The sequence below is a fragment of the Tribolium castaneum genome, unplaced genomic scaffold, assembly GCF_031307605.1.
Source record: "Tribolium castaneum strain GA2 unplaced genomic scaffold, icTriCast1.1 ptg000049l, whole genome shotgun sequence".
NCBI classification, from domain to species: Eukaryota; Metazoa; Arthropoda; class Insecta; order Coleoptera; family Tenebrionidae; genus Tribolium; species Tribolium castaneum.
In genome coordinates, this window is record NW_026986647.1 from 10,686 (window position 1) to 22,500 (window position 11,815).

Here is an 11,815-nt window from a genome sequence, read left to right on the forward strand (position 1 = left end):
AAAATTCTTTGAAAACGTCGTTTACGGCACGTTTACAATCGATTTATAAAATAAATCGAAAAACGTAACAACAGATCCGCTTAATGCAAGACGACCCGTTGTTGCTTTTCCGTTCGACGCATAATAAAGAATTTTGTATGAGAATTGATCATCATACGAATAGTGTATGTATGTGTGTTTTTTGTTGATCAGCACAGACAAAATGTGTGTGTATGTGTGACAACTAAACAACAACATTTACACGTTAATGATCCTTCCGCAGGTTCACCTACGGAAACCTTGTTACGACTTTTACTTCCTCTAAATGATCAAGTTTGGTCATCTTCCCAGCAACATCGGCAACGTCGAAACGCCACCGCGCACCGGTCCGAAGACCTCACTAAATCATTCAATCGGTAGTAGCGACGGGCGGTGTGTACAAAGGGCAGGGACGTAATCAACGCGAGCTTATGACTCGCGCTTACTGGGAATTCCTCGTTCATGGGGAACAATTGCAAGCCCCAATCCCTAGCACGAAGGAGGTTCAGCGGGTTACCCGGACCGCTCGGTCAGGGAGGACACGCTGATTCCTTCAGTGTAGCGCGCGTGCGGCCCAGAACATCTAAGGGCATCACAGACCTGTTATTGCTCAATCTCGTGCGGCTAGAAGCCGCCTGTCCCTCTAAGAAGAATTGTTTGTACGCCGACAGTAAAAACCGCACATAGAGACCGGGCGAACCCGGCTCCAGCCGGCATTTGGGATGTCGAAATACGCCTATTTAGCAGGCTAGAGTCTCGTTCGTTATCGGAATTAACCAGACAAATCGCTCCACCAACTAAGAACGGCCATGCACCACCACCCACCGAATCAAGAAAGAGCTCTCAATCTGTCAATCCTTCCGGTGTCCGGGCCTGGTGAGGTTTCCCGTGTTGAGTCAAATTAAGCCGCAGGCTCCACTCCTGGTGGTGCCCTTCCGTCAATTCCTTTAAGTTTCAGCTTTGCAACCATACTTCCCCCGGAACCCAAAAGCTTTGGTTTCCCGGAAGCTGCCCGCCGAGTCATCGGAGGAACGTCGGCGGATCGCTAGCTGGCATCGTTTATGGTTAGAACTAGGGCGGTATCTGATCGCCTTCGAACCTCTAACTTTCGTTCTTGATCAATGAAAGCGTTTTTGGCAAATGCTTTCGCTTCTGTCCGTCTTGCGACGATCCAAGAATTTCACCTCTAACGTCGCAATACGAATGCCCCCATCCGTTCCTATTAATCATTACCTCGGGGTTCCGAAAACCAACAAAATAGAACCGAGGTCCTATTCCATTATTCCATGCACACAGTATTCAGGCGAAGTTTTAGCCTGCTTTAAGCACTCTAATTTGTTCAAAGTAAACGTGCCGGCCCACCTCGACACTCAATGAAGAGCACCGCGGCGGGATTGAGTTGGGCCGCCCTCTCGAGCTAAGCCCACCGGCAGGACGTCCCGCGAAACGCCAGTTAACACCGCGAACGATGAACCGGCGGCGCGGGACACAAATTCGACTACGAGCTTTTTAACCGCAACAACTTTAATATACGCTATTGGAGCTGGAATTACCGCGGCTGCTGGCACCAGACTTGCCCTCCAATTGATCCTCGTTAAAGGGTTTAGAGTGTACTCATTCCGATTACGGGGCCTCGGATGAGTCCCGTATCGTTATTTTTCGTCACTACCTCCCCGTGCCGGGAGTGGGTAATTTGCGCGCCTGCTGCCTTCCTTGGATGTGGTAGCCGTTTCTCAGGCTCCCTCTCCGGAATCGAACCCTGATTCCCCGTTACCCGTTACAACCATGGTAGGCGCAGAACCTACCATCGACAGTTGATAAGGCAGACATTTGAAAGATGCGTCGCCGGTGCGAGACCGTGCGATCAGCGTAAAGTTATTCAGATTCACCAAGTTGTACGATGACGGCGAAACCGCCACCGATTGGTTTTGATCTAATAAAAGCGCTCCTTCCGTCTCCGGTCGGAGCTCTGTTTGCATGTATTAGCTCTAGAATTACCACAGTTATCCAAGTAAATGTGGGTACGATCTAAGGAACCATAACTGATTTAATGAGCCTTTCGCGGTTTCACCTTAATTTGGCTTGTACTGAGACATGCATGGCTTAATCTTTGAGACAAGCATATGACTACTGGCAGGATCAACCAGGGAACTGTGTTTTTGTGTTTTTTGAGACAGACGAGAGAATAAAATACTCATCATCATCGTTTATAAAGATGAAGAATATGCGCGTTTGTGCGAAACAATCTAACATATAAGAAAGTAACGCCACGCTGTTTCTTCTTTTCTTCGTACGATATAGAGATAAATGTATCGTCATCATCGTCGTCGTAGTCGTTAAACACCACAACACATATATCGGTCAATAAAGGCATAATAATAATAATATTTATAATATTATTTTTTACCTTTGCCGATTTAAAAGTTCAAACATTCTCTTCACTCTTCGCAAGATTGAATGCGACGTGAATTTATGAAATTCTTTCGAATCCATAAACGTTACGAATATTATATAAATATTCTCGCTCGGATATTAGAGAGTTGACGCATTTATAATTTTTGTTTGTTTAAATCACAAACATTTGTTAGTTCAACAAAGTTTGATTGCATAAGGACCGCCAACGTAAGAGAATACGTTTTGCCGCATCCGCAATCTCGCTGTGGGGAACTGGGCGAGCCACAAAATCACAAAATAAAGCAATCTCGCAAGCAAAGCCCTATTCGAATTCGATAGCGGAAATGTGCGATAAACGTCGATAAATTGGAAGCAAATGCAGAACGTATACATAATCGGTCGTTTTGTCGTCGTCATTTATGATAAACTTCGACTAAACCGTTACACCGTTCATATCGCCTCACTCAACGCATCGACACACACCACTACCATATGTATACCAGCGCGACACCGATCGAGGCAGCCGCTCGGTATTGGATGTGCGCACCGCTCCACTGACATAGCTCCACAGGCGACGTCTACCGAAGCGCACAGCTCTATAACTATAAGGCATACACACAAAAGGGAGAAAATATTTTAAATATTGATAATATTAAAAAGTCATATTTTATATTTAAACCATTATAAAATTTAATTATAAAAACGTTTGTTTTAAAAAAAAATAATTAATTAATAAAAACAAAATTATTTTAAGCGCCGTACTTCGTAAACGTCGTACTTCGTTCGTCGTATGTGCAAAGTCAAATGAATGCTGTAGTTAGTCGCAGTTGGAACGTCTGAATGTCGTACAACGTAACAATAATTTTGAGTGCCCTAATGTGTAGACGTCGTACTTCGCAAACGTCGCACTTCGTAAACGACGTACTTCGTGAACGTCGCACTTCGTAAACGACGTACTTCGTGAACGTCGCACTTCGTAAACGACGTACTTCGTAAACGTCGCACTTCGTAAACGACGTACTTCGTGAACGTCGTACTTCGTAAAGGTTATGCAATATTAATACACATTTGGTGTATTGCAAGTTGCATTTTAATAAATATTATGCATTTTTATGTTTTAATTTAATATCTAGGCCAAAATACTATGTTTATTTAATTGTTAAATGTGTACGTTTATTTATAGATACGTAATTTACATAAAAATTTGTTTTTTTTTTTATTATATGCAAACTACAAATAAAACATTTAATATTTTTAAACGTCGTACTTCGTGTAAGTTATGCAATATTGATACAAATTTAGTGTATTGCGGGTCGCAATAATATAAATTTATATTTGAACGTAGTACTTCGTGAAGGTTATGCAACATCAGTACACATTACGTGTATTGCAGGTTGCATTATTATTAATTTATGTTTTCTCACTTTTTACCTTCATATAAAAAAAAATTTAATATTTTTGGACGTCGTACTTCGTAACAGTTATGCAATATTGATGCACATCTGTTGTGCTGCGGGTTGCATTTTATAAATTTAATGTATTCTTATGATTTACTTTAATGTCTAGGCAAAAAAACACTTTTGATTAGTTGCTGAATGTTTACATGTTTACATTTATTTACAGATACGTAATTTGCAAAAAAATTTGCTGTTTTTTTATTATATACAACACAAATAAAATTCTTTAATATTCTTAAACGTCGTACTTCGTGTAGGTTATGCAATATTGATACAAATTTAGTGTATTGCGGGTCACAATAATATTAATTTATATTTGAACGTAGTACTTCGTGAAGGTTATGCAAGATCAGTACATATTAAGTGTATTGCAGGTTGCATTATTATTAATTTATGTTTTCTCACTTTTAACCTCAATATAAAAAAAAATTAATATTTTTGGACGTCGTACTTCGTGAAGGTTATGCAATATTAATGCACATCTAGTGTGCTGCGGGTTGCATTTTATAAATTTAATGTATTTTTATGTTTTACTTTAATATCTAGGCAAAAAAAACAATTTTGATTAGTTGCTAAATGTTTACATTTATTTACAGATACGTAATTTGCAAAAAAATTTGCTGTTTTTTCATTATATACAACACAAATAAAATTCTTTAGTATTCTTGAACGTCGTACTTCGTGTAGGTTATGCAATTTTAATACACAATTAGTGTATTGTGGGTTGCATTATTATTATTTATTGTTTACGTTTTACTTCATCACTTTGTGAACGTCGTACTTCGTTTGTACTATGAACGCTGCATTTCGTCGCAGTCGGCAGCACGTGCGAATAAACGTCGTACAAGAAAATCACGATTTTGAGTGCCGTACTTCGCAAACGTCGTACTTCGTCTATACTATGTACAAAGTCAAGTGAACGCTAAACCTCGTCGCAGTCGACAGCGCGTGCAAATAAACGTCGTACAAGAAAATCATGATTTTGAGTGCCGTACTTCGCAAACGTCGTACTTCGTCTGTACTATGTACAAAGTCAATTGAACGCTGTACTTCGTCGCAGTCGGAAGCAACTGCAAATAAACGTCTTACAAGAAAATCATGATTTTGAGTGCCGTACTTCGCAAACGTCGTACTTCGTCTGTACTATGTACAAAGTCAATTGAACGCTGTACTTCGTCGCAGTCGGAAGCAACTGCAAATAAACGTCTTACAAGAAAATCATGATTTTGAGTGCCGTACTTCGCAAACGTCGTACTTCGTCTGTACTATGTACAAAGTCAATTGAACGCTGTACTTCGTCGCAGTCGGAAGCAACTGCAAATAAACGTCTTACAAGAAAATCATGATTTTGAGTGCCGTACTTCGCAAACGTCGTACTTCGTCTGTACTATGTACAAAGTCAATTGAACGCTGTACTTCGTCGCAGTCGGAAGCAACTGCAAATAAACGTCTTACAAGAAAATCATGATTTTGAGTGCCGTACTTCGCAAACGTCGTACTTCGTCTGTACTATGTACAAAGTCAATTGAACGCTGTACTTCGTCGCAGTCGGTAGCAACTGCAAATAAACGTCTTACAAGAAAATCATGATTTTGAGTGCCGTACTTCGCAAACGTCGTACTTCGTCTGTACTAGGCACAAAGTCAATTGAACGCTGTACTCCGTCGCAGTCGGCAGGACGTGCAAATAAACGTCGTACATGAAAATCACGATTTTGAGTGCCGTACTTCGCAAACGTCGTACTTCGTCTGTACTATGTACAAAGTCAAATGAACGCTGCATTTCGTCGCAGTCAGAAACAAAGCAAACGTCGTGCAATGAAACAATAATTTTGAGTGCTGCATTTGTGAGCGCCGTACTTCGTTTGTTACTTTATGGTCACATGAACGTCGTATTTCATCACACAGAGCACCATACTTAATGCACTTAAATGAACGTTGTACTTCGTACAAGTTAGGCAATATTAATACACATTTGGTGTATTGCGGGTTGCATTATCAATTTACAAAAATAGCTGATTTTATATACAACTAAAAATAATTCATAATATTTAAACGTCGTACTTCGTAACAGTAATACAATATTTAAACAAATGTAGTACTTCTTGAATATAGGCAATTTTCATACACGTTTACTGTGAAACCAGTTGCGTTACAATTAAAGTATACGTAGTACTTCGTGGTTTTAGGCAACTTTAGCGCGCGTTTTGTGTAATGTTGGTTGCATACCTTTAAACAAAATGATTGTGTCATTACTATTTTACCACATGAGCAATCGTGACTTTATTATATGCAGTAGTTATTAAGCAGTGAATGGTGCAAGGCGAGAGCTATGTGCTAGGCGAGAGCTATGTGCTAGGCGAGAGCTATGTGCTAGGCGAGAGCTATGTGCTAGGCGAGAGCTATGTGCTAGGCGAGAGCTATGTGCTAAGTCCGTAGAACGAAGTATGTCGTTCGAATAAATTTGCTGGCTTTCTTCTACTCTTTCTCCTCTCTCTCTCTCTCTCTCTCTCTCTCTCTCTCTCTCTCTCTCTCTATCATCTATCTTCTTTTCCTTTTAATTTCTTTCTTTCTCTCTGTCTTCTTTCTCTTTCTCTTTCTTTCCTCTCTCTTGTATTATTCATCTCTGACTCTATTACTCATACTCTTTAAGACTAGTTGGTTTCTATCACTATCACCAACCACACCATCGTCTTTTTGTTACTTGAGAGAAATAAGGCTGTACACTACTAAAGTGTATTAAATTGTGGTGAGAAGAGTGAGAGTTTTTAGAGAGGTAAATTTATTTGTAATGATAAAATAGAGTAAGTTCATGTTGGTTAGCCCAAGTTGCATTGCATACTAGTAATATTTATTAAACAATGTGTACCTGGCTGTGTATTGTTTTATTCTCTCAGCTTTCTAAACGTTGACGGAGTCTCGTCTCACCGACAAGACGAATCTCCAAGCTGAGTCTGTCTTAACAGATCGCAGCGTAGAAACAGCTCTACCGAATACAACACCTTGCCAGGTACGTATGTAATAATAAAATATAGTAAGTTCATGTTGGTTATTAGCCCAAGTTGCATTGCATACTAGAAATTTTTATATAAACAATGTGTACCTGGCTGGGTATATTTTTTATCCACTCAGCTTTCTAAACGTTGACGGGGTCTCGTCTCGCCGACAAGACGAATCCCCAAGCTGAGGGCTGAGTCTCAACAGATCGCAGCGTGGAAACTGCTCTACCGAGTACAACACCCTGCCAGGTACGTAAGTCGTCTACAGACAATTCCGAGTTTCGACGTCGAACAACAATGTACCCATAATTGACCGTCTAGAAGCCTGGTCGGACGTGGCAAGGATCGATCCCGCCGCCGATCGGTGGCTTCACACGGCAAATAGGTCTCGTGCGACGTTCGTACGCAAGCGTTAAACGCCTAGTAAAGTCACATTGTTTTGAGCCTGTCGACTTTCGAAACTCCTAAAGGTATCGTTGCCACCTTTGACTAGAAAGGATACGGCCTTAGAGGCGTTCAGGCATAATCCCACGGATGGTAGCTTCGCACCACCGCCCGCTCGAGCGAGTGCGTGAACCAAATGTCCGAACCTGCGGTTCCTCTCGTACTGAGCAGGATTACTATCGCAACGACGAGTCATCAGTAGGGTAAAACTAACCTGTCTCACGACGGTCTAAACCCAGCTCACGTTCCCTATTAGCGGGTGAAAAATACGCGCCCTGAAAGTACCGCCGCCAATATTTGTCGAATTTCTGGTTGTGTAGTTTTTAAAACCAAACTGATCTTTTGGACCTAACGTAATAGAATTTGAGCTAAATTGATTATTTCAGGCTTAACACGGTGTAAGTTGTTATGTATGATATGGATTATATTAAAAACACTTGTCACAATTAAAAACATAACATTTATTAAATTGTTTTAACATATGTTTTTCAATTTAGTAAATATAAAAGGTTTTATAAAGAATCTTCGTCATCGTCACTTGAGATTTGTAAGTGTGTTGTCGTTTGTTTAATATTAACTCCAGACGTACCAGGCTTCTCCATGGTGGATACTTGCCGCCTTAATTATGAATCGGTATAGAACGGTTGAATACTTCTTATTATTGGAAGAGGATTGCCGAGAAGTTTGTCTTCAAATTCTGGAAGTGTATTCCAGTCGAAATCATCATTCCATTCGTCGTAGATTTGTAGAATAATAGGTTGCAGTGGTTCATCTGCGTTATGTTGCATAGTGTGTGGCCGTGTATTATTTGCTACAACATTCCGAAATACGACATTTCTGGTAAACGTCCTTCCATTGCGATAGTTATATTTCCCTTGTTGAGGTCCGTTTGTTATATATATTTTTAAATTTTCTCCTAACCCCACTCGACTCATAGCTACATACAATTGGCCATGCACAAAACATGGCCCATCCAGGTATATGCCTACTTTGTCAGACGTTTGTCCTTGTGATTTATTTATAGTTATGGCGAATGCAAGTTATACAGAAAACTGTTTTCTAATCATAGGCCGAGGTAAGCCAGTTCCTTCGCTGTTTAAATTATCTTTATTTCTATTTCAAAGGGTACTTGCACGCTACAACCTATATTAATCTGACTGTAATTGTTTTTTTTTTGTCAATTTTAGGGGTGGCTTTTTTAAGTAAGTGGTGTTTGTTTTTTATAATTATTATAATATATTTTTTTATTGTAAACCGCTTGTCAATCGATTCGAAGACACTTATGGAAATGTAAAAACCTTTTTTTATAAAAGTTAAATAGTCACCCCCAAAGAGTGAAATCCAAAAAAGTAATATAGGGGCCTTTTGTACGCATTGATATACACAATGTGATAAATTTTTGTTTATTTATATCCAAATGTGATAAATTTTTCTTTATTTTTATTTTTTACATTTTTACCCCTAACTCACCCCCAAATATAAAGGGGTGGCTTTTGCTAAAACATTTTTTAATAATATTTTAGGGGCTACCTATATGCCAAAAACCGTATCGATTAGGCTTTATTTGTAGTATTTTGTTTAATAACTCACCCCCAAAAGGTGAAATCTAAAAAACTAATATAAGGGCCTTATCTACGCACTAAAATACACAACATATTTAAATTTGGTTATTTTTTTTTAATTTTTACATTTTTACCCTTAACTCACCCCCAAATACAAAGGGGTGGTTTTTGCTAAAATATTTTTTATTAATATATTATGGGCTACCTATATGCAAAAAACCGTATCGATTAGGCTTTATTTGTAGATTTTTGTTTAATAACTCACCCCCAAAGGGTGAAATCTAAAAAAATTATATAAGAGCCTTATCTACGCTCTAAAATACACAACATATTTAAATTTGGTTAATTTTGTTTTTTTTTAATTTTTACATTTTTACCCTTAAGTCACCCCCAAATACAAAAGGGTGGTTTTTACTAAAATATTTTTTATTAATATTTTAGAGGCTACCTATATGCAAGAAACCGTATCGATTAGGCTTTATTTGTAGCTTTTTGTTTAATAACTCACCCCCAAAGGGTAAAATCTAAAAACATTATATAAGAGCCTTATCTACGCACTAAAATACACAACATATTTAAATTTGGTTAATTTTGTTTTTTTTTTAATTTTTACATTTTTACCCTTACTTACCCCCAAACACAAAGGGGTGGTTTTTGCTAAAATATTTTTATTAATATTTTAGGGGCTACCTGTTTGGAAAAAACCGTATCGATTAGGCTTTATTTGTAGATTTTTGTTTAATAACCCACCCCCAAAGGGTGAAATGTAAAAAACTAATGGAAGAGCCTTATCTACGCACTAAAATACACAACATATTTAAATTTGGTTATTTTTTTTTAATTTTTACATTTTTACCCTTAACTCACCCCCAAATACAAAGGGGTGGTTTTTGCTAAAAAAATTTTTATTAATATTTTAGGGGCTACCTATATGCAAAAAACCGTATCGATTAGGCTTTATTTGTAGTTTTTTGTTTAAAAACTTACCCCCAAAGGGTGAAATCTAAAAAACGAATATAAGAGCCTTATCTACGCACTAAAATACACAACATATTTAAATTTGATTAATTTTGTTTTTTTGTTAATTTTTACATTTTTATTCTTAACTCACCCCCAAATACAAAGGGGTGGTTTTTGCTAAAATATTTTTTATTAATATATTATGGGCTACCTATATGCAAAAAACCGTATCGATTAGGCTTTATTTATAGATTTTTGTTTAATAACTCACCCCCAAAGGGTGAAATCTAAAAAAATTATATAAGAGCCTTATCTACGCTCTAAAATACACAACATATTTAAATTTGGTTAATTTTGTTTTTTTTTTAATTTTTACATTTTTACCCTTAAGTCACCCCCAAATACAAAGGGGTGGTTTTTACTAAAATTATTTTTTATTAATATTTTATAGGCTACCTATATGCAAGAAACCGTATCGATTAGGCTTTATTTGTAGCTTTTTGTTTAATAACTCACCCCCAAAGGGTGAAATCTAAAAACATTATATAAGAGCCTTATCTACGCACTAAAATACACAACATATTTAAATTTGGTTAATTTTGTTTTTTTTTTAATTTTTACATTTTTATCCTTAACTCACCCCCAAACACAAAGGGGTGGTTTTTGCTAAATATTTTTATTAATATTTTAGGGGCTACCTGTATGCAAAAAACCGTATCGATTAGGCTTTATTTGTAGATTTTTGTTTAATAACTCACCCCCAAAGGGTGAAATCTAAAAAACTAATGGAAGAGCCTTATCTACGCACTAAAATACACAACATATTTAAATTTGATTAATTTGTTTTTTTTGTTAATTTTTACATTTTTACCCTTAACTCACCCCCAAATACAAAAGGGTGGTTTTTGCTAAAATATTTTTTATTAATATATTATGGGCTACCTATATGCAAAAAACCGTATCGATTAGGCTTTATTTGTAGATTTTTGTTTAATAACTCACCCCCAAAGGGTGAAATCTAAAAAAATTATATAAGAGCCCTATCTACGCTCTAAAATACACAACATATTTAAATTTGGTTAATTTTGTTTTTTTTTAATTGTTACATTTTTACCCTTAACTCACCCTCAAATACAAAGGGGTGGTTTTTGCTAAAATATTTTTTATGAATATTTTAGGGGCTACCTATATGCAAAAAACCGTATCGATTAGGCTTTATTTGTAGATTTTTGTTTAATAACTCACCCCCAAAGGGTGAAATCTAAAAAAATTATATAAGAGCCTTATCTACGCACTAAAATACACAACATATTTAAATTTGGTTAATTTTATAATTTTTTTAATTTTTACATTTTTACCCTTTACTCACCCCCTAATACAAAGGGGTGGTTTTTGTTATAATATTTTTTACTAATATTTTCAGGGCTACCTATATGCAAAAAACCGTGTCGATTAGGCTTTATTTGTAGATTTTTGTTTAATAACTCACCCCCAAGGGGCGAAATCTAAAAAAATTATATAAGAGCCTTATCTACGCATTAAAATACACAACATATTTAAATTTGGTTAATTTTATTATTTTTTTATTTATTACAATTTTACCCTTTACTCACCCTCTAATACAAAGGGGTGGTTTTTGTTACAATATTTTTTATTAATATTTTAGGGGCTACGTATATGCAAAAAACCGTATCGATTAGGCTTTATTTGTAGATTTTGTTTTTTTTTGTCAAATTTAGGGTTGTTTTTCGAATAGAAGGGGTGGTCATTCCACATTTATAAAAATCATTTTTTTAATCTTACGCGCATGTCTATCGATTAAGTTAAAAAAACTTTAAAAATTTAATCATGACTTTGTGACTTTTATCCAGCTCAAAGTCTGCATTAGTGGTCCGGGTGGTGGGGGAAGTGACTTTTAGATCTAATTGAGATAAAAATCTGTTTTTGTTTCATATGTCGGGGGAGCATGACCTAAGCGCTTT

The 11,815-nt window shown here is 36.9% G+C and overlaps 1 non-coding gene and 1 pseudogene across 1 annotated transcript; both read right to left on the reverse strand.

The window, feature by feature from the left end:
* Positions 1-245: 245 nt before the first annotated feature.
* LOC135267527 (small subunit ribosomal RNA) lies at positions 246-2,168 on the reverse strand. Its single transcript, XR_010335945.1, has one exon. It is a non-coding gene; the product is annotated as a small subunit ribosomal RNA (ribosomal RNA).
* A 4,870-nt stretch (positions 2,169-7,038) lies between these two features.
* Positions 7,039-11,815, reverse strand: part of LOC135267537 (large subunit ribosomal RNA) — a 10,809-nt pseudogene continuing 6,032 nt past the window's right edge.